This window comes from Oryza brachyantha, chromosome 1 (assembly GCF_000231095.2).
Source record: "Oryza brachyantha chromosome 1, ObraRS2, whole genome shotgun sequence".
NCBI classification, from domain to species: Eukaryota; Viridiplantae; Streptophyta; class Magnoliopsida; order Poales; family Poaceae; genus Oryza; species Oryza brachyantha.
Window position 1 is genome coordinate 12,889,908 of NC_023163.2, and position 27,447 is coordinate 12,917,354.

General features: G+C 38.1%; 1 long non-coding RNA gene across 29 annotated transcripts; it reads left to right on the plus strand.

The window, feature by feature from the left end:
* The first annotated feature begins 144 nt into the window (after nucleotides 1–144).
* On the plus strand, nucleotides 145–26,048 carry LOC102706886. 29 transcript variants are annotated; one of them, XR_005812198.1, is made up of 40 exons: nucleotides 145–661; nucleotides 801–1,004; nucleotides 1,928–2,079; nucleotides 2,277–2,461; nucleotides 2,551–2,666; nucleotides 2,747–2,821; nucleotides 2,959–2,975; nucleotides 3,060–3,164; nucleotides 3,267–3,311; nucleotides 3,458–3,899; nucleotides 4,324–4,983; nucleotides 5,087–5,186; nucleotides 5,305–5,329; nucleotides 6,597–6,660; nucleotides 7,425–7,489; nucleotides 8,431–8,514; nucleotides 8,922–9,010; nucleotides 9,358–11,071; nucleotides 11,157–12,052; nucleotides 12,388–12,676; nucleotides 12,753–12,835; nucleotides 12,911–13,017; nucleotides 13,603–13,973; nucleotides 14,342–14,423; nucleotides 15,758–15,976; nucleotides 16,567–17,296; nucleotides 17,385–17,570; nucleotides 17,938–18,056; nucleotides 18,420–18,638; nucleotides 18,870–19,158; nucleotides 19,236–19,475; nucleotides 19,784–20,155; nucleotides 20,308–20,455; nucleotides 20,630–20,794; nucleotides 20,879–20,984; nucleotides 21,958–22,149; nucleotides 22,434–22,521; nucleotides 22,886–22,945; nucleotides 23,323–23,362; nucleotides 24,070–26,048. It is a non-coding gene; the product is annotated as an uncharacterized LOC102706886 (long non-coding RNA). The 29 variants fall into 29 exon arrangements; XR_005812210.1 differs by lacking the exon at nucleotides 2,959–2,975 and adding an exon at nucleotides 13,241–13,278; XR_005812214.1 differs by lacking the exon at nucleotides 2,959–2,975 and having other exon boundaries at nucleotides 16,567–16,699; nucleotides 17,187–17,296.
* Nucleotides 26,049–27,447: the final 1,399 nt, after the last annotated feature.

Below are 27,447 nucleotides of genomic sequence, written 5' to 3' on the forward strand. Positions count from 1 at the left end.
TAGATTAATCTAATGTTTTAGAGCAACTTTCACATAAATTTTTTTTAGCAAGGACATATCATTTAGTAGTTTGGGAACCTTCTGCGTGGAAAAAGAGGTATAGATTACACCGAACGAGCTCTTTGAACGCGCCCGTTGGCCGATCAGCCTCCCCAACCCTATCGCCGTAGGCAGCTAGGCTAGGTTTCTTTCAAGGCGGTGGAGATGCAATTTTCGAGTAGCTTCCTTCCCAGTCCGCACTGCAACGGTAAAAAAATTCCCCTCCTCTCCTCGTCTCGCCCTCCTCGACGATTCGCCATCATTTCGCCCCGAGCCATGCCGCCCGCCGGCCCCTTGGAATCGAAGATGTCGTACGCCTACCCCGCCGGCGCCGAGGTCGACCTCCTCCCCTGATCTTCGCCAAGCGCCCGCCGTTCTCGTCGGTGTTGCCGGCCTCTCGACCTCCTCGCTCGGTACTTGGTACCTCTCACTGGAGCGCCGCCCGACTACCGGTGGTCGGCACCCGTAGACCGTCGTCAAGCCCCGCCCCACCCGACGAACTCCATCTGGAGGCTGGCTTATCTTGATGAACTAAACCAGACAAGGGAGCTCCTCCGCCACTCGGTTCTCTACCTTCCTTTTGGAGAAATGGGGTCGCACCTCGCCTAGGGTTTGTTTCATGGTAAGCCGTAGTCCGGCTCTCGCCGTCGTCAAGAGTGGTTCCCTCTCTTCGGGAGATCCCCTTCCTGTTTCTTGTGTGGCTCCACGGCTATGTTGGATTTGTCCCCGATGATTTGTTTGGTTACTTTAATCCCATCCAGGAGGCGAGCCGAGGTGCATCCGCCATGGCCACGGCGTGGTGCAGGGTATGGTGGCCACGGGGGAGGCTGCAGCCCAAGCCGCCCGCAAGGCTCGTACTGTTCGGATGGCTCTTCGCCCGCACGAGCTCCGTTGACGTTGTGGTCGCGACGGCCCTCCTGCACGAGGAAATATTGCTGTCCTTCCCCACCCTAGAAGCACTCCAGGTCTGCAATGGAACCTTGCCATCTTTATTTCCTTCAACCCAATATTCAAGTACACTTGTTTTTGGCATTGCACCCTCTAACCATAAATTATCCTAACTCTATGCGGTAAGTGTAACTTCAAGTTACTTTTTCCTGTCTTTAAAAAATTCGTTATACCTTCAGTAATTAGGGCCCAGAAGGTCAAATTCTGATAGCTGTTATTGAGTATGTGGCTGGACTGACTTCTTTTTGATCCATCGAAGAGAACAAAGGGAGTTATATATTACTTCAGTACTTATATTTGACCATTGCCGACTATGGTTCTAAATATATGTGTGTCATGACGGCTTGATGCTGTATACATCGCGATCGTATTTCAAGGATTAGCAGCCCTTAGAACACTATAAAGGCATTCATAGCAGCTGGAAGAAGATTCCCGTCATCTGGCTATAAGTTAGTGGAATTGAGACACAAGTAGAACCTTATTAGTATTGCATTTTATGGAAATGGCTAGACTGCTCACACCAACTTAACCTTTCATCTGTTGTTTCTAGCATATGTGAAATATATAAGGTATATTTGGAGCTCATGTGCTTAGCTGTATGTTTCAAGGATTAGCTCATATTTTTTGAGAAGGCGAACAAGGTCAGGGGAGTCATTTAGAACAAATTCTGGATGTTGCATGTTGTGAGCTGAACAAAATATGAGCATGCCTGGAACCCTGTGTAGCTGAGCATTTTTGTTTTTATGTCTCTAGTCTGATGTAATAGAACGTCTACGGCTTCTAGAAGCATTGGTGTATCCCAATCCTTCTGCTTATAGAGACCAGTTGATTTGTTTCTCTCGGCTGAACCATACAGTATACTCTGACATTTTGGTTATAATGATCTAAGTATTCAGTACATCTCATGATCTAGAGAATGATAGATTATTTTATGTTGCAGTTGGAACTTAAAGCAAGCCAACTTCTCGAGCCCACTAAATTGAGTGAACTCCGCATGAGCATAGCAAGAAGCCTTTCAGAGCTGGAGATGTTTACTGAAGAAGGAGAGCGGTTGTCAACAGCCAGGAGAAAGATGGCCATCAATGAGACGATGTAAGATTTAGTTTGCTTTGTTTCATCATAGGTGCTTTGTTTCATCATAGGGATCCTACACTTTAGCATAGAATGGTCGAGACATATATACATAGATTTTATCAGGTATCACAGAGTTTTTGAACTACACAACTATGGTCTTTGGTACAACTGCAATCTTGAAATTTATGTCCGCCAATTCACAATCATCTTTTCAGCCTTATCTTGTCAACAGAAGTATTCGGAGGCAGTGGCGCAGACATGGTCTAATTGCTTTATGGGAGTTCTCTGAAGAGAATATTAATCAAAGAATTGAACAAGATATGATGGCTCTAAAGCAGCAAGTAGAGGATCCCAATGAGAAAAACATACAAATATTGATTACACAGTGGATCTGTTGAATGTAAGATAACTCCATTAAAGCAAATGGTCTTTGTTTACATGATAGAGTTAATATCCTCCACCTATCATATGTCATTTTCATATTCACAGGCTGCAGACTATCGGGAAAATAAGACCCACACTGGTTGGTTATACAGCAGAATATCTATGCATGTTAGAGCTGAGAGGCCCCCATGGTATCTTTCGTTGTTGGAGGAGCTCTATATGTATGTTTGCAAAATAATTCAGTAGTATGTTATGAACTTCTAAATCAGATATCGTTACCAAGCTTGTATTTATGTTGCAGGAAGCATCAAGCAGGAGCTCAAGTGTTTTTACCGATTATGTTGGTTATCTAAGTAAAGGTCAAATACCACCAAAGGTATCATACTGTATGATGAACGATGCCCTTACTTCACATATGCTCATTCCATTTTTGAACAAAAAGCATGGCACCTGTCTGATTAATTTCCCTTTTCAACACATCTCTCGTTAATTTGACTGTTGCCCTAAACGTAGAGGGGAGCAAATACATGGTAATTCTCATTAAATGTTATCCTGCAGTAGTTCTGTATATATCCATGTTTACGTTTCAAATGCATGCCTAATTTTTGCTGTAGATGGATATGGTAGGACGTGGACTCGGTAGCTACACATTTAGCATGAATGGGTCAGAGATTGAAGCTGAGATACACTCATTGAGATATGGAGGACTCTTGATGCAAGTAATATATCTCACTCTTAAATTTTTTATATAAATATCATATACCAGTGCTATTTTTTAGATGAAAAAGTATCTGATATGCATGTAACTGTAAATTCTTCAGTTGGATGGAAACATTCATGTATTTATGCGGAGACAGAGCCTGCTGGTACGCGCCTTCTCATCAATGAGAACACATGCTTATCTAAACTAATATAAAAAGTACCAGTTGATTCTTTCTTATGTCCACCTAGAAAAATGTACACAAAAGTTTCCTAACCATTATATACATCCATCCAACGATCCATGTTGTAGGTTGGATTAACCTTTCAATTAATGTTGCAATTAACATGCCACTTTGCAACCATGTCTGTCCCCACATATCTGGCGTTAACCATCGCAACGCACCTACGCCACGCCCCTCACTCCGCCATCGACACGCCGCGCCGCTGCCTCACCTCCCCCTTGGCCTCCGCTCCCTTGCCATGCCGCCACCAAGCTTGCCTCTTCCTCAGCCCGCCGCCGCCGCTGCTCCCTCGCCCCCGCGCCCCTCAGCCCGCTGCCGATGCAATTGCCCTCCCTTGCCGGAAGCCACTCGGATGGCCGGACCCCTCCGTGGCCCTCGCCTGCGGCCACCGCGCCCCTCCCTTGCCGGATGCCGCCGTGGGCCTGCGGACGTCCATCGCCCGGTGCTGCCCTCAAGAAGTTGTTTGTGCTACTTGACATGTATGAAATAATGTGTGAACTTCAAGAACATGTAAGTTTCTGATTCATACAATAACTATCTATTTATTGTTTCATTGGCCAACCACAACAATTGCTTAACGATAATGATCTGCCTGTAAGTTTCTATGAATGTTGCAAAAATGCCAAACTTCTCACTGCAGATTTAAAATGAGTAGTATATGGGGCATTATTATACTGATATGACACAGTTTGATACCACATTTTCCAAAGTTACACTGTTGGTCCATCTGTACTTAGTTCACCTTCTGTCAAAAATCAATTTTCTCCATTGTCTTTTCAACTTGGATTTCATGTTTGCATATTCTTTAATTGAAAATGCACTTCACTGGACAAATCTTATTGTGATTGTGGAGACTTTAGATTACCAACCGAATGCAAATTATTTTAGATGTGAAAATAAGTATTATCTAATATATTTTTAATTTACGGTGTAGATTGACACCATCTTTGTTGGAGAATCATGCTCTCAAATGCGTGAGTCTGCATTGAGTTTGACAAAATGCTTAGCACAACCTGCGCAGAAGACTTTCAGTGATTTTGAAGAAGCTGTCGAACAGGACGCAACAAAAAATATTCATATTGATGGGACAGTGCATCCTTTGACGAGCTACGTGATTAACTATGTTAAATTTTATTTGAGTAAGTATACATTCATATCATATGCACTTAACCTTTCATGTAATTAGATAGGTGCCTGGCTATGTTATCATGTGTTTCTTCTTCAAACCTATCCACCAAAACCACAAAACACAAAACACTCATTTGTAGCTGAACTTCTTTTGTACCATTCTTGCAAACATTGTCTTGACATGATATCTGATTTTTTTTTTACCTATTTAATACCTGTTCAAAATGTTTTGTTTTGCCAAGCTGCAATTAACCTCTGTGCAGCTATCAGTCAACTCTAATCTAAAACAGCTCTTCGAGGAGTTCAAAAGGGAAGATGGAACAGGTTCAGAGCTGGTCACTGTAACCATGAGTATCATGCAGGCTTTACAGAACAATCTGGATGCAAAAGCAAAATAATACAAGCATCCTGCTTCGATGCACATATTTTTTATGTACATTCATTATATCGTGAAATCTGTCCGCAGGTATTTTCCTGTGACGTAAGAAAGAAAGCAAAATCACAATAACTAATAGATCAGTAAGTGCATGGATGGGTACAGTCTAATGTCTTTCTTTTCTTTCTTTCAGATCAGAAGCCAAAGATTTATTGGGGGGTGACTGGATTCAAAGGCATCGAAGAATTGTGCAGCAAAATGCAAATCAATATAGAAGGATTGCTTGGTCAAAGGTCCATTGACATATTTGAATATAATCTACTGTTTATTTCTCTTGCATTTTGTTGCTAATTTTGATGTTTAATAGGAGTGAGATTAATAAATATTTATGCCTTTATTCTGATTTTGCAGGTCTTGCAATGCTTCTCTGGTCAAGGTTTGACCTCATTACATGTAAATAGTGAATTGGTGCATGGACAAGAACCGTATCTATCCTTTTTTTTATTCATTCAAACATTCATGTCATCCTGCATTTGTTTCTAGCAGTTTGTTGTGTGTGAGTTGGTGCATTTCTTGTTTGTGCCATAGTTGTGCTATTAAATTTGGTAAAAGAAAACCTGATACTATTTGATGCTTTGCATATTCTAACTTTTTGCAAATAGATCCCTAGAATCTGATACTATTTTTAGACATTTAGACTTGAATCCTGACCAGGCTTTAGTATCCCCAATAGCTCTTTTATCCCATCATCTATTCTAAAAATAGAGGATGGAGGGTAAAAATAGTGCTCCAACAAAACATCTATTCCATCCTCTATTTTTAGATGTCCTCTATATCAAGAGAAAGAACATCTACTCCATCATCTAAAACTCAATTGTCCCCACTTTGGCCACTATAAAACATAAAACAAATCCATGGTAGTTACATGTACCAATAAAATATAATAGACTAGAATATAGATGCTCTAATATGGATGATCTGCTGGAGCTCACAAATATATAGAGGATGAAACTGTTTTAGATGGTCATCTAAACTAAGATATAGAGGACCAAATTTAGATAAGCTGTTGGGGATGCTCTTACATTTTTGACGAAAAATGTGAAATTTTGAGGTTTTGGCGAGGGACAAAAGTAGATTCCAGGTGAAATTCAAATATTTTTTATGAATTCAAATTCTAAACAGTAGAATTCAACTGAAATTTGATTGAAATTTTGTGAAAAATGTCATGCCGCTGGGGATCGGGATTCGACATTCAAAATGGTGAACCCTGGTTTTGAATGTTTTGGCTAGAAGTTGCTATCAGTTTGGTATTAGAAAACTAGATATAGCAGGCGACCCTGTATTAGTGAGTTTGAATAAAGCTTTCATGGTGGTTTCACCATACCTAGGTTTGGTGCATGCCACATGGAATTGGATCTGGCTGGCTGTCGTATGGAAAAATAAATGTTCGTTGTATTTCCTCTGATTTGCTGTTTAAGAAATTTGCTTGTTCTTTTTGTTTTTTTTACCAAGAAAACAAATTTTCTTGTTCTAAAACAGTCGAGCCCTGGTCCGCAGAATTTTGATGATTGAGCATTTCCATCCGATAATTTCCTCTGTTTAAGTGTGCTTCCTTTTCTTTTCTTTCCATATTTCTATTGATATGGCTTTGCAGTATGACTGATGTCCGTGAAGCTTATTAAACTTTCCTTGTGAATCTATAGGTCTCTCATCGAGAACAGTAAAGCACCTGGAAAATACGTGAAGCACACTCCTGAGCAAGTTGAGGTACTGCTTGGCAATTTGTTTGAAGGAAAACAAGAGCGTACTTGATTTTTTTTTGGGGGGGGGGGGGTATGTGGCTGCTTAATATACACCAGTGAAGATGTGATTCGATTATTGCTTTGTTCTTCCGTTTCTTATTGTAGAAACATCACCTTTGGTATTGACTGGTTTTCTAGAGATTTTTACATAAACATGCTATTTCTCTTGAATCAAATCATGCTTAGATGTTTGCTAATGACGTGACAATAAGAAGAACCGGTTAGCTGTGTATAGCTGTTCTGGTTCTGAATCAATTACAAATATAGCTTGAACCTGAGGCCTGGTTGTGATTAGTGCTGCTGCCAGCAGTAATTATTCTGTTAACAACTGCAAGAATCGGTTAGCTTTTTTTTGAATAATTGTGGATGTGTAGTTATTTGTAGCTTTAACAAAAGTGTGACTCTTCTAGTTGTGGAGGTGTCCAACCATGGATTTTAAGCATACCAGTTAATTTGGTAGCTAAATTCTACTCCAGGTTTGTATATGTTTTAGCTCAGTGTTCTTTTTAGATTGGTCAATAACTAGATGCATACTCCATGTTCTACCTTTGCTCAACTAATACATGTACGGCATACTAACTGTGACCTTCGGAAGGATATAGACACTCACTGCAACTGTGGTAGATAGCCATATATTTCAATTTGAAAACTTTTAAAATATATGGTATTCTTTCTACTGTTTTAAGTACAATTTTAATTTATGGCTGTTCAATAATTGCATGCTTAAAGAGGGCTGTAGGGATGCATATGGTGAATGTAAAATGGGAAATTTGGCTGATGTTCGCGTTGACCAGGTATTATGCTATTCCTACATTTTCCACTTCACACAAGAAAAACAAAATAATATATGGAGGTAACGATGAAAATTATATGGAGCTATGCATAAAGAATTCTGTATATATGTTTTCCTAGTGCAGTGAAGTCTTTTATTTATGTTCCATACATACTGAATTTTGTATAGTGTAAACCAATATTACATAACCAACCACAAGGAGTCTACATTTCATATACTAGGTATTGTTCATATGGAATTTCTAGGGTAGATTCATATGATTCTCCATATCAGTAAACACAAACCTGCTGATTAAGGGTACCGTATGGTTCCTTCAATTTGTTTGGTGGATCCATATGGTCGTACGGGTGAATTGAACTGTAGCTGTCCGATAAGAATATAAGTAGTTTTTGGACAGGATATGTTCGGCAGACATGTTTTGGTATTTTTCCTACTTAATGTTATCTATTGTGCAAAGTTTATTATGCTCACAACATAACCCTTGCTATGTTTAACTTCCTATTAAGTTTCTAAACCATCCTAATTCTTCTTAACTATGGATGAACTGATATTTTGTTTAGGTGACTAGTAGTGGCAGGTATGCTGTTGCAAAGCCATACTCTTAACCATCTTTTCAGTACACTTTTTTTATGCATATTTCTCTGGTCTCTTAGCAATATCAAAATTCATGTTAGTACTTGGCTACTAATATCAATACATGTGCATAACAAATTTGTGCTAAAATTTTGGTTCTGCTGGGTGCTTATTTCTTATTTTGTTGAAAAACGGGCCATTGAATCTAAAGCCAGCCGTGCAGTTGTTGATTCTGTTGTTTTTGGTGCTCCCGGCTATGCTGAGAGAATATGTTATTTTCAGTGGCATCTTTATGTAGTCTTCAAACACTCTTTTGTGTTCGTAAATAAAAGATGGAAAATGACATGGCTTTCTTCTTGCAACTTTCAGCTTTGGAAGGAATGGAGACCAGTCGAAGATCAGTGGCTGTAACAGAATGAGGAACTAACCGCTTTTCTCTCTGTCCATGAGGAGGTCGAGTGAAATTTATTGTATTAAATATGGTTTTTAGCAAATCCATTAGGATGCTGAGAGCACTCATTACTTGGGACTTGTGATACACATGTTTGTTGTTCATGTACTGCGAAATTACTTACGGACATTATGTCTAGGATTATTTGCAATAGAGTATGGATTTGTTGACTTTGTTTGTAGCATCTCACTGGGAGGATCATCTAGTGAATAGTGCTTTTCTCGTATTGTGAACTACTTATAGAACATTCTTGAGTTTGCCGACCAAATTACACATGTCTTGTGAATTAGTTTTCCCACCTTCAGAAAGTCACAACCAAGTGGGTATGTCATCTGCTTGTTATTCACACCTTATTTTTGTTTTTGACTAATTCTGACGAACTTTTTCTTACATTCCTTTATTTGATCAGAAAGCTTGGATTTAGTTGGAGCCTGCAACAAGCAAATTAACTAATAACAGACTGCATTGTGAAACCCTGCACGAATATAAACTAGGGTAGTAAGTGTTTTATTCCTTTTTAGTTAATCACTATGGTAGTTGCAGTACTTTGGTAATTTCTAGGTGGATGTTGTTCATTGGCTCTGCTTTGTTTGGTTTAAGGAGTACTGTTCTTTTTGCATGTGCTTACATGCATAGAATAGTTAATTTTGTGTAAACTTTTATCTGACTGCAAGGAAGTTTTTTTCTCCACTAGAAATATGCAGTTGTAAAACTTAAAATGTACATATTCATTCAACCAAAAGTGATTTATTGATGCAAACGTCCATAACATCAACATAGTACTTTCTAACTTGTAATGTTGCTCAATTCTTTTTGTAACTTTTAATTACTTGATTCTTTCTCAGCAAGGCCATTCAAGATGGGACTAATTCCACTACTTTCAAGGTAAACATCTTTGTAATAATTGCTTATATGGGTGCTAAGATAACGTTGGAGGATAATTATATGGAACACATAAAACGGGAATTTTTTTTATTTGAGATTTCCTTGGAGCTAGAGAGTGCATTTTTACTCCAAGGTGATTATAGCATTGCTATAACTTTTCCCATTCTATTGATATATTAATTCCATTACCCAATTGAGTTTTATGATTCAGTTATTCATTTTCCCACCTCTCTTCAAGTATGCCAACTATGCTCTTCGTGGTTTATGTCAAATCAAAATTATAGTTCTGTAACTAATAGGCAAGGGCTGCTTGGAGAAAGTCTGAAGATGTTTAACTATCTTTACTATTTTGCTCTCACATGTTTGTTATACGTTTGAATGGATATGCATAACCATCTATTGTTTTTATTGAAAGAATGTTATCAACCATAAGAAAATGACTAAGAAAGCATATCTAACTTTCTCATCCAGATTTGAAATATCATGTGCTGACCTAGGTCATGTCACCTGCCTGCTTATCAACATATTAAGCATGCCATTATAATGTACTCTTTCACAGAAATGTTCTGTGTGTTACCTGCTTTGTACCACCACAAAAAAAAATTATGATAATCCCAACATTTGCATGATATTCAAGAACTGGAATAATGCTACTCTTGTTTTTTGTATTATGGGCTATAATTTTTTAGGCAACTTGGTAAAGGAAGAGGTATCGGTATAAACCAGGGCTAAGGTGGGAAAGGAAATGGAGAGCAGAATCCTACCCATGATATCTACCGGGATGGACACTACTTTGATTTCTTTAGAATGGTTTTGTGCTACTCTGTTGTCGTGGTTCTCTATTTCAGTACTATATGTTTGCTTTGCTTTGACCTCTCCTGATTAAATGCCTTTATGCACCCTTTTGATTTCTTTCTCTATACTATAAAAAGGAACAATGATTCTGCCAAGATTTTGGTACGTCGTAGGCCCCTTATGTCAGCCACCTTTGCCGTAAACTCTCCTTGTGTGGCGCCTCGCCTTCACGTGCGCCCCATACCTCAACCGAGAGTACACGATGATGTGGAAGTAGTAGCGGTGCTGGATGCGGTGATTGATGGCGGCGATTGGCTACACGCACGCCTCCATGTTGATGCTGCCCCCCTTGGCCGGCCATGGTGGCCCGCGAGAGCTGCCCCTCCGCTTCTCTGGCAAGCTCGGCGGGCAGGGGTTTCTGTCTCTCTTGGCCGGGCTGGCTATGGTTGCTCCCCGCAAGAGTGGCCCCTCCGCTTAATTCTCCAGCGAGCTTGGTGGCGGGGAATAGGGCGATGTGGGATGGAGTTGCTGCCTTCCTTGCTGGATGTGGAGGCTCCATGGCGTCCCGCTCTATCAAGCAAATACACTCAGCCTATCATAAACTGAAAAAAAAGAAGAGCAGAGCCCTCATTTGATTTGCTATCAGCGTGAAAGATATTAAACATTATCTAACTTCACTATTTGCGGTACTGGTTTGCAGGTTACAGGCGGTGGTCAGGTCTGATAGATATCTGCATGTTACAAACATCATCCAGCAGCAGCATGTTTCTATGTGATTTTGGCTTATGTGACATCAAAGATTCATTCTCTTGTCAACAGAGAACCTCACAAATACATACCTTATGTGCAAGTATGGCCATACCTGATATTCAATCTTAGGTCAGTCTTCACGATACACAAATCATCAATTCTCCTTGCACGTTATTTGCATGTGAGATGCTGCTAATATGCCCTTGTTGTTTAGGGGTTTGCCAAATGCCAAACACATTCTTTGTGGGGACAAGCAATTCTAGGTAGCTCACTGGTTCCTCCACGTAACAGTAACAACAAACACACGTTCATATCCCAACAATCCTAAGCTGATGGTTTTACCAGCAATTTCGTTTCAGTTCTGGTGACTTCACTTGCTAGACTTTTGGTTCTTCATACCACATCTAAATTTGAATCACCGCACATGCTTACGGCCCTTCTGTCCCAAAAGGAATCTGGAAGTGTTGGGCTCCCCTCCGGTGCAAGTTTTTCATTCGGTTGGCTATTATGTGTTTCGAAAGGGTATTTTACGAGTTATAATTATTTACTGCTGCCAAATATTGTTCAGTATTTTATATATGTTTTTAGCTCTGCGTTACCTTATTTGAACTTTTAACCAGCTGTTCCAAGCAACATGGAGAGAAAAGCTCGATTAAGCTCTGGATCTAACTATCAACATCCTTCATTTAATTATTTGCTCGCATTTACAGCTAACCCATACTAAAATATGCTTTCTGGAACTCTCAGCCATACAATTGTCAATTCATCTGTGGTTATATTTATCTTCCATCCATTTTCTTTATGTATATAATATTTCTTGCTCTGTTATTTAGATCAAGAAACTCTTAGTGGTGGATCAGCTTGCAAGTGGTATCTCAATGAAGATATACCAGAAATAACAATCACAGTGATGCAGCAAAAATTCAGTGGATACCAGCAGATGTCGAATCTTTTGGTTCATCACGGCACTCAGCATAGCTCGAACAGAAAACAGTTGCGGAGCTTGAAAAGATTGATCCATGGGAGGTTCAGGTGATTATACACAAATATCATAGTGTACATGATGATGCGATAATCTCGTCCAAAAAAAGAAATGATGATATTTTAATGGTATGTCCATTGTCAAGGCTTCTTGCTTTCTATGCACAGTTACTATTGCGAGTCTAACACCATCATAGCCATGGTGGTTTGTATCATGCTCTCATTGTCATAAAACAACAACCATATACGGATCTACTTATAAATGTTTTCTGGAGGTTGTTCATCAGTTACTGCCCTTCCAAAATCATAATTAACATATTTCTTATTTCTACATTGTTTACATTCCCTTTCTTTTGTCCCTAACTTCTTTGTTTACATGCATGGTAGGTATCATCTTTGTTTGATAGGGACTGATGGCACTGATTCAGCAGAATTTGTCTAATTTTGGCCGTGCTGCTCAACAGGTCATTGGTCATACTGTTATGAGCCTTGTGAAGTTTGAAGGACGATCAGAGAACCTTGCACGAGAGATTGCTGCTGTTATGTCCCAAAAGTTTACGTTTTCTGTTTCTGTTACTTAGAAAAGCTTCATGCAAAGGAATATATCATTCCAAGTAAATGCTTTCGAAACCTTCTTTGGTAGGCAAGGTTCTATTCCACAGGTATACACTGGCTGGTTCCTCTACCACACCTGCACCTCCTGTAGATGAGACACCAAATGATGGCAAGAAGCGTCGCTCTATTACACGCCATGTATGTTTTCTCTCTACATAAAAAATCCAGCTATTATCATGTAATTCTAATAATAAGAAACTTATTTTGTTTGCAGCCTCTCAGAGCATCAAAGAGTATAACTTTTGAACATGGCACTTCTAAAGAAATGAACACACGCCCATCTTCGACTTCCAGCGAGTAAGAATATGTCTATATGACTATTAAATATTATTTACTGACATCTTATGTCTCCATCATTTTCTGTTACATCAGTGATATGGTCAATTTTCGTGCCACTGTGAATGAACCGACATCTATGTCGTCTGATCAGGTTAATGTCTGTAACGATTTCTGCTATTCTTACAAGTTTGGACACTCAGGTTGGTTAGCAATGCTTTACTTTTATAAAATAATAGTGGCCATTCATGTAGCTATGTTTTTTTCTCATCCAATTTATAATTCTATCTTCTATCCTTGACTTCACCATGAAAGCTAATAGTCATGGATCTAATAATCAGTAACTGAAATTGTTGCCCAATTTTGTTTTGCTATATCACTTACCTATCTATACTTAGTGTAACACGTTTGAGTTACTTCTTATAGGATAACACAGTCAGTTTGCATGATCTAGAGAAAAAGAGGTAAACTAATGTTTGTCTTGATTAGTAAACTCTTTTCATATTTTCCTCCTAGGTAGTTTGTCTGGTCCAGCTCAGTTTTTTCAGTGTCTGTCCATCTTCTGGTGCTACTCAGACCCTGTTATTCTTCCTCTTTTACTAACCCAGATTCCCTCATTTTTGACGCACATGCTATCTCGAACTGCTAAACGGTGTGTTTTTTGCAAAAATTTTCTACATAAAAGTTTCTTTAAAAAATCATATTAATCTATGTATTAATTTTTATGACTAATAATTAACTAATTATGTACTAATCTATTACTACGTTTTCTCTGCCGGATATATAAGCCACAACCAAACGCGGCCTTTCCGACGTTGCCGCTCCTCCACCACACCGCGCGCTTCTGGGATCTCCACCGCCGCCGTCCCTCCAGCGTCGCCCTCACCGATGCTGCTGCCCCTCCACCACGCCTCCCGCTCCTCGGATGTCCACTACTGCTACCCCTCCACCACGCCTCCCGCGACCGACGCCGCCCCTGCACCGTGCCACGACCGATTTTCTGCGGTTAAACAATTTCTCGTTCTTATATCTTCACCGCCGCTTCAAAATGCCAAGAATGACACCAGAATCAGAGATGGCACCCTCTACTTTTAAGGAACCATCATGGTGTCATCAGGACATCAGCACATGATGAAATTGATTAGAGAAGGAATAGATGGTTTGTTTTTTCTGTTTACTCTAATTACTTCTGCTTCATTTACTGACAGTTGTGCATGCTTCATTTACTAATAGTGTTTGCATGACAGTTGTGCCTTAAATTGAAAATGCACTTTTTTGTCAAGATATGCTAGGCAGTGTTTGCATGACAGTTGTGCCTGCTCAAGTGTTCGTAAATACATCTATTGACATGTTTTTGTAGCAGGAGATTGTATATTATTTCCATTGCTTCCAAGCATATTCTTCTTTAGCAAAGGGCTCATATCAAACATATCTGTGCTTCTCTTATGTAAATTTTGTTTGATATAATTTGTTTAATTGGTAATTCTGTCCACTGCTTCTCCCTGATTGCTTTGTCTTATCACCAAGGTTACTGGAGAACCATTAATTCAAAGGAAAGATGACTCAGCTGCAGTATTGAAGTCAAGGGTGGAAGCCTTCCACATACAAAGTAAGCATGTATGTTTTCTTAAGCATCTATGTTTTTTATTCTATTGTGGTTCATAAATTTGTCTAGCCTAATAGCTGTTATGGAAAATAGTGTGATTAGAATTTAGATATGTATACAACTAATGTGATTAGAATATTAATGATATGCCATTGCATGATGCTTTTTCTCTTCTGAAAATAGTGTTGATTATAACTGACACTCTGCTGCCCCGACCAACGCGCCCCCGCCTCTGCTCCAGCAGCTCGTGTCATCAGAAATATTCAGAACGAAATTCAGGAAAAGATTCTCATGCTTATATGCTTAATAGCTATAGAATATGTGCCTGCCTCCTGTTACTTCTCAACACTGTGACATTGAGAGTAGTAGGAAAAATGATATCACACTCCATGAAATCCATTAGCTATCATTCAAATGGTTCTTAATTAATTTGATCTTGTGTTAATTACTCCCTTCCAATCTTTGATGACTTGGTCAGATTTCATAAAATTCGTTCCCTGCATTATAAAATATCCTCCTGCTACTGAGCCTTCACTAATCTATCTTACTAAACATTGGGATGATCAAGCTTGATTTGATTAATTTAAGGGTATTTTGGTCATACATCATAAAAGCAAACCATTCGGAAGTGTACAAGTAACTTTAAAGGGGGTGGAGAGTCAGTTTGCACTTTGCAATTAGAGCATTTTTTCCACCTTGAGGAGGTACCAGTGTTTGGTACCAAATTTTACATAGAGAACACTGGTACCTCCTCAAGGATAGGAAAAATGCTCTTGCAATTATTGTTATGTGTTGCATTATGCTTAATTTTTATGGTCATGTAGAATCATAGTTATGCAAAATTAGTCTACAGTAATTTTTTGATAAATGAAACTATGCTTAAACACATTCTGTTATCAAACTGTTGCCCTTTTTTTTAATATTTGTCCCATTTTTCAATTTCTGCATTTGCAACGTTGACTGAAAAAACTGTTTGATCAAAACTGAAAAAACATAAAGAGATTTGCAGAAAATGGTAATATCATAATTCACATCAGTACAAACTTATTCAAAGTATATTGATGCCTCAACATCACATGGTGATTCCCCATTACATGGGTGAAATAAAAGAAACACGAGGAAAAGAGTAAACAGACTCCTAATGAGGATAGTAAAGTTCAGAGGTTAAGCTCCTTGAAAACACCAGCATCGTGCCAGGACATTCCACTGCTTTTGCCTCAAGTGCCTGATCACCAGGCATCACATAATGGGGATTTAGGTCTGAATTGTTTAGATAATAATCATGATCATTTAGATCACCAAAATAAATGCCACTGGAAACCACCAATTCCCAACAGGAAGGCCAAGCAAGATACTTCTCTTCAGGATTTACAGATGAAAGGTTTGGGGACAATCTTGGTTCCCCTGATGTTTGAGTGACTGGACGTTATGACACCTCAAAACCAAATATGCGTCACATATATATGGAATGGTGGGAGACACAGGAGAGAGGAGACCAGGTCGCTTCAGTGCTTGATATCGGAGAAGTTGGTCCCTGAGCAACTTGTTGTTGTCAGGTCAGTTTGCACCATTTGCACTGGTGATTTGGCCCTGTTTGTAATCCAAAACCATTTTAATTTTAAAGTTTGATTTTTAAGAATGATTTTTGCATATTATTTACTTATCTTGCTAGGATTTTTGAAAATGGAGCAGGGCAATGGAAGTGGTGAAAAAGACACTAAAATTAATCTAAAATCAGATTTAGAAATTAAAAATCAGGTTCTTGAATCCTCGAGAGAAACAAACAGGGCCATTCTTGGTGTGTATATTACTTTTTGTGTTTTGCCAGATGCAACTCAGAATTATTATTATTGTTTGGAAACAGTAGTGGAATCCATTGTGTTTAATATATAAAATATTAAAACTATTAACACAGTTATTTACAAATTAAGAGGATCATAAAGAACTAAACCATGATTGCATCAATGTAGATCTTGCCAACTAACCCTAAATAAATGTAGGCCTAGCTCCTCCTTGAAAAGATGTTGCCACCCTTGCACTGTTGGTTCAACTCAGAATTCTTCACCATTAGAAGTATGACCTTGAAAAATAATGGGTTGAAAAACTGAAATTCAACTTATTGGTAGTTTTGATGCCTTCATGACAGCCTGTTAATTACATGTTCAATTACAAGGAGGCATGGATGATGGCGGAGCTGCATCTGTTAGAGCAATTATGCATTGGCAATATCGAACCATTTGCAGAGGTCCTATTCAATACTTCAGAATCTGTATGATGTGGTTGGTTCCAAAGCCCATGACTATATTTCCTCCCTGTTTGCTGCGTGTGCGGTATGATGAGATCTTGGGGCCAGGGGCCGTCAAAACAGTGTATCCTTCCATCCATCTCATGCTCTTGCTTCCAGCTCGTTTCTTGATTGATTGATTATCACAATTTCTTACTTATTTATTAATTCGTGCAATATACTCTATAGAATTCGATTTGTTAATCAGCGGCTCATGATCTGAGGCAATTGAACCATACCAAAACATCTTTTCATGAATTACATGTTATGGTAAGCTCTCCGTTTGCCATGTAGAATCTACCTGATACATCCAGGAAAGCCTTCGACCAACAGTTTTCATGTTCCTCTAATGTGTGTTTGGTGTCTTGGCCTAAATATTGATCAGGATTAACTTATTAACCTCCATAGATTGATTGCAGGCATGTTAATCAATAAATATTTTGGTTTAGCTAGACATATTTATTTCTGCTATCATGTGACAGTTTGCAGCTAGTGGGGCAAATCCTTTTGTTCTTAGCGAAAATGCTTTGGATTTTCTTTAGTTTCAGATTCTAGCCCTGAATATCTGAAGCTGATGGGGAAATTTGGGAAAGTAGGTGTTCGTACCATGTTCCTTAATTTTGATTTGGAAATAGTTATAAAGCCTTTGATAAGCTTGAGGGTATTGACGTACCATGTAGCCAAGCCCGGATTGATGACTCTGTTATGGGGTCCTCTAAGAAGATGGAGCAACTAAACCGACAGACTCGACTATTGAAGACACTCAGGCACAAAAACATACAGAAAATGTTCGCTTCATTGGTTGGTGAGGAGAAGAAGAATGTGAACATCATCACAGAGTTGTTTACATCTGGTAGCTTGACACAGTATGCCCCTCATTCTCAAAACAACTATGCCTATTGCTAGATATTATCTAGACTGTTCGTTTTTTAGGAGTGCGTTCGTAAAACTCTACTTATTTTTTTCAGTCATTGATGCATGCTTTCAGTCATTCGTAAAACTCTACCTGAACTGTTTTAGAGTTTACCAATGTGTCAATTGATTACTTCTCAATTCTTGAAAGCATATGGTAATCTGTCTTCTCATTATAGTTTGTTCCCAGTCACCCTTTAATTCAGTGTAGATGACATGTTGCTTAAAATTATTCACTCTGAAACTTCCAAAGGGATAGCATTGTTTTCCTTGTACCATGCAAATTGTGAAATTGCCATTTTGATGTCACTATTTAACCAGGTACAGTACGAAGCACAAGAAAGTGAACATCAGGGCTATGAAACGATGGGCAAAAAACATTCACAAAATGTTTGCTTCATGGGTTGATGTGAACATCATCACAGAGTTGTTTACATCTGGTAGGTTGACACAGTATGGCCCTCATTCTCAAAACAATTATGTTGGTTGTTAGATATTATCTAGACTGCTCGTTTTTTAGGAGTGCACTTATGCATGCTTTATAAATAGATTTTTTTTATCGAAGTAGTGCTACCTGAACTGTTTTAGAGTTTCCCAATGTGTCAATTGATTACTTCTCAATTCTTGAAAGCATATGGTAATTTTTCTTCTCATTATAGTTTGTACCTAGTCACCCTTTAATTCAGTGTACATGACATGCTGCTTAAATTTATTCACTCTCTCAAACTTCAAAAGGGATAGCATTGTTTTCCTTCTACCATGCAAATTGTGAAATTGTCATTTTGATGTCACTGTTTAATCAGGTGCCATACGAACCACAAGAAAGTGAACATCAAGGCTATGAAACGATGGGCAATACCGATATTAACAGGGCTAGAACATCTGCACAGTCAGAAGCCAACAATTATACACAGGGATTTCTAGTGTGACAACATATTCATGAATGGAAATCATTGAAAAGTGAAGATTGGTAATTTTGGCTTGGAGACATACATGCAGCAACACAAAAAAAAGTATTAAAGGTAGATATCTCATATTCACATTGTTATATGTGTGGCATCTTGTGTCTTTTCATACGATTACATTTTTTCTGAACAGAACTATTCTATTTAATATGCATTTCCATGAAGCACGTGTTACCAATTTAATTTATTCCAGTACATTGTTGAGGTAAGGTCTGAATGATCTAGAGATACAGGGTGATTGTAGCAAACAATCCCTGATTTATTTTCTGTATGGCCCATTTGATGTAGGGTAAGAATTCAGATGCTTTCCACAAAATTAAAGATGCAGAAGTAAGATCTTTCATAGAGAGTTGTTTAGCTCCAGTAGAGAAAAAAGAATGTCTGCAACAGAGCTGCCGAATGGCTCTTTCCTCCAGAAAGAATGACGTCCCTATCTCAATATCTCTGGTCAAGAATATGTCTGAAGATGGACATGAATCTATCAGTTTCATGCTTTGGAAGGGCCAGTTTCTGCTCAAAGGAAATGTTGGTGTACCCAGCCATGTTGATTTATGGCTAAGATTTCCTGATCCCAGCGGTAATCATATCTGTTGAAATCTTTCTTTTCCAAAATTCAACCAACATATTTTGTACTAAGACATCAAGTTATTCCAGGTTTTTTCAAGAGTGTTGAGTTTCCATTTGATGTGACTGAAGATACCAGTCTTTGTGTCGCTGTGGAAATGGTTGAGCAATTTGGACTGACAGAAGAGAGTTGACTTATTGTCGCGCAGTTGATTGATGCATTCTTGGTCATCCTGATTCCTGAATGGGCACCGTGTGTCACCATTGGTCAGGTGGCATAGAATTCGAATGCACATAGAGCACCTGCGCTTAGGCCAGCTTGGTTAAAAGGTTCTTTACATCCACTTGTTATTGGTCTTAATAGCAACATTGCTTTTATTCTAAATAACAAATTGTTGCAGCCGAATTTAATTTACATACTTAGTGAGAGACATTTCTTACATTTATCTACTCTCTAAATAATTTTCACGCTCGTTAAAATTGCTTACAAATCGATACTTCAATTAAGCATAATTATAAACTCTCTTAACAATTTTCACGCTGGTTAAATTTGTTTACGAATAGATGCTAAAATTGTAAATGCTTATGAAACAAATAAATTTGAAGACTAAAAAACAGACTTCTTTGCTTCTCTTCAGCCTCGAGGGACCTAAGCCAGACTTCTTTCCTGGCCTCCAGCTGGTCGGCCCACAGCTGCTTCCTCGTGTGCTCGGCTGCTTGCGTCGGGTGATGGGACCTGGCCCTGGGAGGGAGTCCTGGCTGAGGGGAGCCAAGAGGGGACCCGACCCTTGGCTCCCAGCCCAGGCGAAGGAGCCAGCCTTGGGCGGAGCTTGGGTGGCCCCGGGCCCCGGACGGAGGACCTGACATGGGATGATCCCGATCCCCGGAGGAAGGACTTGACCTTGGGTAGCCCTGGGCCCTGGGTGGATAACCTGACACCGGGCGGCTCTATGTAGCTTCGTGTGGGAGGAGTGTGGTAGCTTCTGTCCCTTCTACTATATCATACTACTGTATAGCTTCTCCGCTGCACCCTCTAAAGATTTATGATATTTTAGTATACCCTGATTTCCATCTGTTTGTTATTTTCCATATTTTTATTTTGTTCTGACCCCTCATTTCTCATAATAGCTGCATTGATTTATTGGCTGTTGCTTGTCCACAGGCAGCGCACAATAGCATGCCCCAATCTCTAGCTGTCTGTTATAGATGGCTTGAGCCACAATGCACCGCTTGATCACCCTCTTTGCGACCAACAACCATACATTACGGGCTAACTCAGTGGAATAATTTTATACTTTTAGTTATTGAAGGTCATTGTCTATCTGAATTTCTAATCAGGAATGGTATTCATTATGCTGGCTCCGAATTTTTTACACTATCCCAGAATGCGGCCTGGAGTCTTCTAATGTTGTTCTTCATTTTCTATAATGATAATTTGTTATAAAAAAAATTCTAATGATGTCTATTTCTATGTATCAACACAGGCTATTGCACATGCAACTGAAAAGCTTCTTGGATCCCCTTGCTGCACATATGCTCATTTCATTTTGAACAAAAAAGCATGGCACCTATATGATTCTTTGCCCTTTTGAGCATGTCTCTCTTGTTAATTTGACTGTTACCCTAAAGTAGAGGGGAGCAAATCCATGGTAATTCTCTTTAAATCTTATCCTGCAGTAGTTTTGCATATATATGTGTTTATGTTTCAAATTAATGGCTAACTTTTGCTGTAGATTGAGACAGTAAGACGTTGACCCCGTAGCTACACATTTAGAATTAATGGGTCAGAGATTGAAGCTGATATACACTCATTGAGAGATGGAGGAACTCTCGATGCAAGTAATATCTCTCTTTAATTTTTTTTATATAAGTAAGATATACCAGTGCTGTTTTTTAGATGAAAAAGTATTTGATCTGTAAGTAACTGTAAATTCTTCAGTTAGATGGAAACTGTCATGTAATTTATGTGGAGAAAGAGGTTGCTGGTACACGCCTTCTCATCAAATGAGAGGACATGGTTATTGCATGTGAATATAGCTGTGTTCCTATTCCTTTCTTGTGATACCGAACCTGTATACATTGTTGTGTCAGCGCACACCCCAAGGGGCCCGACCCGTCTCATCTAGACGGCACCCTCGCTCTCTCTCGCTCCTCCAACCGAACTAACAAAGGGGGGCCTTGCGGCTTCCCGCTAAAGGAGATTCACACTCCGGCAGAACTGTAGCGGTCCTATATGAATATAAGTAGTTTTTGGACAGGATATGTTCGAGAGACATGTTTGGGGATTGTTCCCACTTAATGTTATCTATCGTGCAAATTTTATTATGCTCACAACATAACACTTCCATTGTTTAACTTCCTATTCAATTTCTAAACCATCCTAGTTCTTCTTAACTATGGATGAACCAATATTTTGTTTACCAGACTAATAGTAGAAGGTATGATGTTGCAAAGCCATTATCTTAACCATCTTTTCAGTACACTTTTTTGATGCATGTTTATGATTTCTCTGCTCTATTAGCAATATCAAAATTCATGTTAGTTCTTTGCTACTAATATCAACACATGTGCATAACAAATTTGTGCTAAAATTTTGGTTCTGTTGGGGTGCTTATTTCTTGTTTTGTTGAAAAATAGACCATTGAATCTAAAGCCAGCTGTGCAATTGTTGATTCTGTTGTTTTTGGTGCTCCCGGCTATGCTGAAAGAATATGTTATTTTCAGTGGCATCTTTATGTAGTCTTCAAACACTCCTTTATGTTCTTAAATGAAAGATGGAAAATGATATGACTTTCTTCTTGCAAGTTTTCAGCTTTGGAAGGAATGAAGACCAGTCGAAGATCAGTGGCAGTAACAGCATGAGGAACTAACCGTTTTTCTCTGTCTGTGAGGATGTCCGGTGATACTAGCCCATGAAATTTATTGTATTAATTATTGTTTATAGCAAATCCAGTAGGATGCTGGCAGCACTCATGCACTGCCAATTACTTACGGAACATTATGTGTACGATCATTTGCAATACAGTATGTATTTATTGGCTTTGTTTGTAGCATCTAGTACTGCAAATTACTAGGAGGATCATCTAGTAAATAATGCTTTTCTTGTACTGTGGACTACTTATAGAAAATTCTTGAGTTTGCTAACAAAACTACACATTCCTTCTGAATTATTTATCTGTGTTTACTGATCCAAATATGAATTAGTATTCCCATGCTTGTTATTCGCACCTTTTTTTTGTTTTTGACTAATTCTGATGAACCTTTTCTTACATTCATTTATTTGATCAGAATTCTTGGATTTAATTGGAGCTTGCAACGAGTAAATAAAACTGATAACAGACTGCATTGTGAAATCCTGCACGAATATAAACTAGGGGTAAGTGTTTTATTCCTTTATAGTTAATCACTATGGTAGTTGCAGTACTTTGGTATTTTTCTAGGTGGATGTTCGTTGGCTTTGCTTTGTTTGGTTCAAGGAGTACATTCTTTTTGCATGTGCTTACATGCATACAGTAGTTTTTGTCTCCACTAGTAATATGCCCATGCATTGCAATGCAGTTGTAAAATTTAAAATGTAGATATTCATTTAACCAAAAGTGATTTTATTGATGCAAATGTCCATAACATCCACATAGTTTTTTTCTCTAATTGTTTCACGCACACATGATCTATTACGTGTGATTTAATATAGACAGTGTAAATATACATATTCTAAACCCTGCTTTCTCTTGTCTCACCAGAAATTGAGAAGGTTACCACAGATTCTATAGGCAGCATGCAAGAGCCATCTGCAAAACAGGGTGAGCTAGCCGGATGAGAATTTCAGTACCAACCCCAAAATAATTCAAGTGGTCCAAGGCTATCACTTATGTTGTTAAAATCTGCACTCCATAGTTCATTTGTGCATATAATTTATTGGGATTACTTGTGTGCCAGTAGAACTTGTTTTCAAAACATTTGTGGATTTAATTAGGATATGGCATTTCAGTATGTTTGTCAACTAAGATATCCAAGAGCTATCTATAATTCAATCTAGTAAAGTTCCCAACATTGTCTACATACCAAAGTATATGGGATCGTAGGTGTCATCGTTACATTTTTCTGTGTACTCTTAATTTGTAACTTGTAATGTTGCTGAATTCTTTTTGTAACTTTTATTTACTTGATTCTTTCTCAGCTAGGCCATTCAAGATGGGACAAATTCCGCTACCTTCAAGGTAAACATCTTTGTAATAACTGCATATATGGGTGTTGAGATAATGTTGGAGGATAATTATGTGGAAGACTTAAAATGAGAATTTTTATTTGAGAGTTCCTCATAGATAGAGTTCAATGCCCATCTATACTTGGAGCTGGAAAGCACATTTTTACTGCATGGTGATTAGAGCGTTGCTAAAACTTTTCCCATTCTATTGATATATTAATTCCATTACTCAATTGAGTTTTCTAATTCAGTTATTCATCCCCCCCCCTCTCTTCAAGTATGCGTTGTATGCTCTTCATGGTTTATGTCTAATCAAAATTATAGTTTTGTAACTAATAGGCAAGGGTTGCTTGGAGAAACTCTGAAGTAAGATGTTTAACTATCTTCACTACTTCGCTCTCACATATTTGTTATACATTTTTATTCAAAGAATGTTATCAACCATAAGAAAAATACTAAGCAAGCATATCTAATTTTCTCATCCAGATTTGAAATATCATGTGATGAACTAGGTCATGTCACCTGCTTGCTTATCAACATATTAAACACGTTATTTTAATGTACTCTTTCACATAAATGTTCTTTGTGTTATTTGCTTTGTACTTCCAATAAAATTATAATAAAAAATCTTTAGTTTTCTTTTTTGGATTGCATCTAAAGTAATTACTGCCTTTATGCTAGGGTTTGATTCCACTATGGTTGTGTTGATGTATTTGATAGGCTCTTCCATTTAACAAGAGGTTGGTCATGTCAGTAAGGCTTCAAAGAGTATCCACTTGGAATGAAGATATTCCTGTAGGTTTGTTTCATCTAAAATTAATCTTCTGATGAATGATGTGATAATGATCAAATTCTTATGGTCTTGGGCAGTAACTATATATGCTCTTGGTTCCATGCAAATGCACTGCATGTTAATTTAATCCCAACATTTGTAGGATATTTAGGAACTGGAATAATTGTCTTGTTTTTTTGTATTACGGGCTATAATTTTGGAGGCAAATTGGTAAAGCAAGAGGTGTCGGGATAAACCAGGGCTAAGGGGGGAAGGAAATGGAGAGCAGAATCCTACCCATGATATCTACCGGCATGGATGCTGCTTAGATTTCTTTAGAATGGTTTTGTGCTACTTTGTTATCCTGGTGCTCTATTTCAGTACTATATGTTTGCTTTGAATTGACCTCTCCTGACTAAATGCCTTTATGCACCCTTTCCAGTGTTCTCCACATCATGTTTCCTTTTAAAAGTAGAAATATATATACCACATGGCATGCTGGTATTTCCTTTTAATTATATAACATAAAATATTCCAGCATAGAAATGTCCATGCTACTCAAAGGTGGAAATTTTGTTGTTATATCAACCTGTGCAATTCTTTGATGTTATATATCTTTGTATCTCACCAGCTATACTTGAGAAGAAATAGCCCATTATTCTTGCACATGCACTTTCATATTATATGAGATCCATTTTTGTTAGCCAATTGTTAATATCTACTGCACCACCTATCCTGGTTTTCTTTGCCCCTTCCATTTAGGCACTGTAGCACATATTCTGAAAGTAAACAATAATGTAAGACATCACTTTCTTCACTGCATTCATATGCTCCTGGAGCCTACTCTGTCCAAGGTAGTGAGATTCAAAAGATATAATTTATTGCCATCTAACTTATACACAAAAACTATTGGAGTTTTAAGGCGATGTGACGTTTCTGAGTTATTTAAACACTTGACAGCCCCAAATAAATGCTAATACAACAACATGAACTCCTAATCAGTCCAGTCTATTAGGGATTATGGTAAAAAGTGGACACTAGATGAATGATGTACATTCATGTATGAAACATGTATGACTAATTATTTATCATCTAGTTTGATTGGGTTGAGTCTTGAGATTGCTAGAAGTTGTACTGCATTGTTCCTCTCTGCATATAATTTGTATAACAGTAGAATTAATTTGCAATTTTAAAAACAACAGACTTTAATACAATGTTTTGACAAAGTTAATTTGTCCTTTTTTTCCCCAAATGTAACATTGTTCCTTTCAGTCCATTAACCAATACATTTACGTTTGTGCCACTACAATGTGCTCCGTAGGCTTTAGCATAAGGTAATATTTTACTTGCCAATTGATTGACTATCATCATTGTCGTTATGAGGTGCATGTGTTATTCTCTTCAAATATTGTTTTTCATTCTCACAATGAATCATGATCGGGTTCATCTATATTTAGTATTCTTTTATTTTCTTTTTCTTTTTGTATGGTATGCCTAATTGTAATCTTCTTTCAGCATAACGGAATAATGGTGGGTATTATAGTGTCATTTTTGTAGCATTCATATTTTTAGTTGACTAGCATTGTTTGGAAAGTGAGATTTTTCAAACAGTTTCATCCCTACATATAACTTTGTGCGGTAAATATATATTTTTAGAGATGAAATAATATATTAGTAATATGTAGTAGGGGTAAAAAATCAACACGGGTAGTGGGGTGGTGGATTCACTATCACCACCATTGCCTTTTTTTTATGGAGTATAGATAACTCACCTTTTATTATTTGCAAATTGATCTACACTTGGTAATTCAAATTGTGTAGGTTCACAATTGTCGGATCCCATGATGCTTATAGCTATTTCAATGTCTCTATGTTCTTTTAATAGATCTCATTCTATTTTGATGTGTACTTTTTCTTATTTCCTATTTTCTTTGATGTCTACATTTATTTGTTTTTTGGATAATTCTGCTTTCCTTCTTTCGTTGTTATTTCATATCCATGCTTGTCACCGTAAGAGGAATAAGGATGTGATTATCCAGTGGGAATTATGATGCTTGTCATCGTAAGAGTAATCTCCTTGGTTGGAGTGAAGACAACTCTATTGATATTGATGTGATTATCCAGTGGGAATTATGATGGTTGTTTTAGTTGATTGGAGTAAAAAATTTTAGGAATTGGCTAGTCAATTCGGCATGCATTGCCCTTCTACCATAAAAGGATGAATTATGGCATGTCAAGGATTTTTGGCCTATGAGTCTTGTGCACAGCTGTGCTAAGCTTATTACCAAGTTGTTGGTCGATTGCCTTGAGCGGATGGTTTCTTCCAATCAAAATGCTTTTTATTAAAGGTTGGCCATTCAAGATACCATCATGTTGGTGCAACAAATTCTGATATTTTCATCAATAAGATCAGCCTTGGTTACTTCTCAAATTGGATATTTCTAATGCTTTAACTTGGTCACATGGCACTTTCTTATCGTGTTATTGAGAAAACTAGGTTTCGACACAATTTGGTGTGATTGAGGGTTACATGGGTTTCTTGGCATGTCTTCTTCATTGATCCAAATTATGTTAAATTGGATTCCCGACAAGGTTATCAAGCACTAGTGAGGGTTATAATAGGGTGATATTATTCAGAGATTGTGGTGATATTTCTCTGGCCAAAAGCTTATGGAATTATATTTTTGCTTGACACCCTACATTTTTTTGGTGAAGCTTTGTGGGTTAATAACGTGTAACATCTTTCCCAGACAACATATGGAAACAATGGTTTCTCTTATTCAAGAACAACTACCTTCTGCGTTGCTTGATTTTCCTTGCAAGTGCCAAGAGATACCACTTTGTGAATGTATATGGAGACTATGGTCCATAAATGTATTCCTTCTCTCTTTTCCATGCTAGATGAGAATGTATATGGAGGCAGTGGTTCATAAATGTATTTCGACTTTCTTCTGCATCCTAGTTGAGAATGTAATTGGAGGTGACACTTATATGTTATTCTGGAAGAACTGATGGTCACATGGCCAGTGAAGTGCAGATGTTGTATTGGGTTTATTTGCTGAGGTTTCTGAATGAGGAGCCAACTAACGCCCTTTCTTAAAGACACTAATGAGTCATAATTGGATCTGGGATATTCAGAGTGGCGAATGTTATTACGCAATATTGGATGGCCTTTCGGATGTATACAGAAATTGTGCCATTCTTTTGAATTTGGGTTGTGCAGACCAAATATCACAGGGATTCAATCTAGTCTGCTTTTCCTCTTCCAAGTTAATTTATCTAATGTTTTTGGTTTTTCTCTACCCAACTAATACTACAATCTAGTG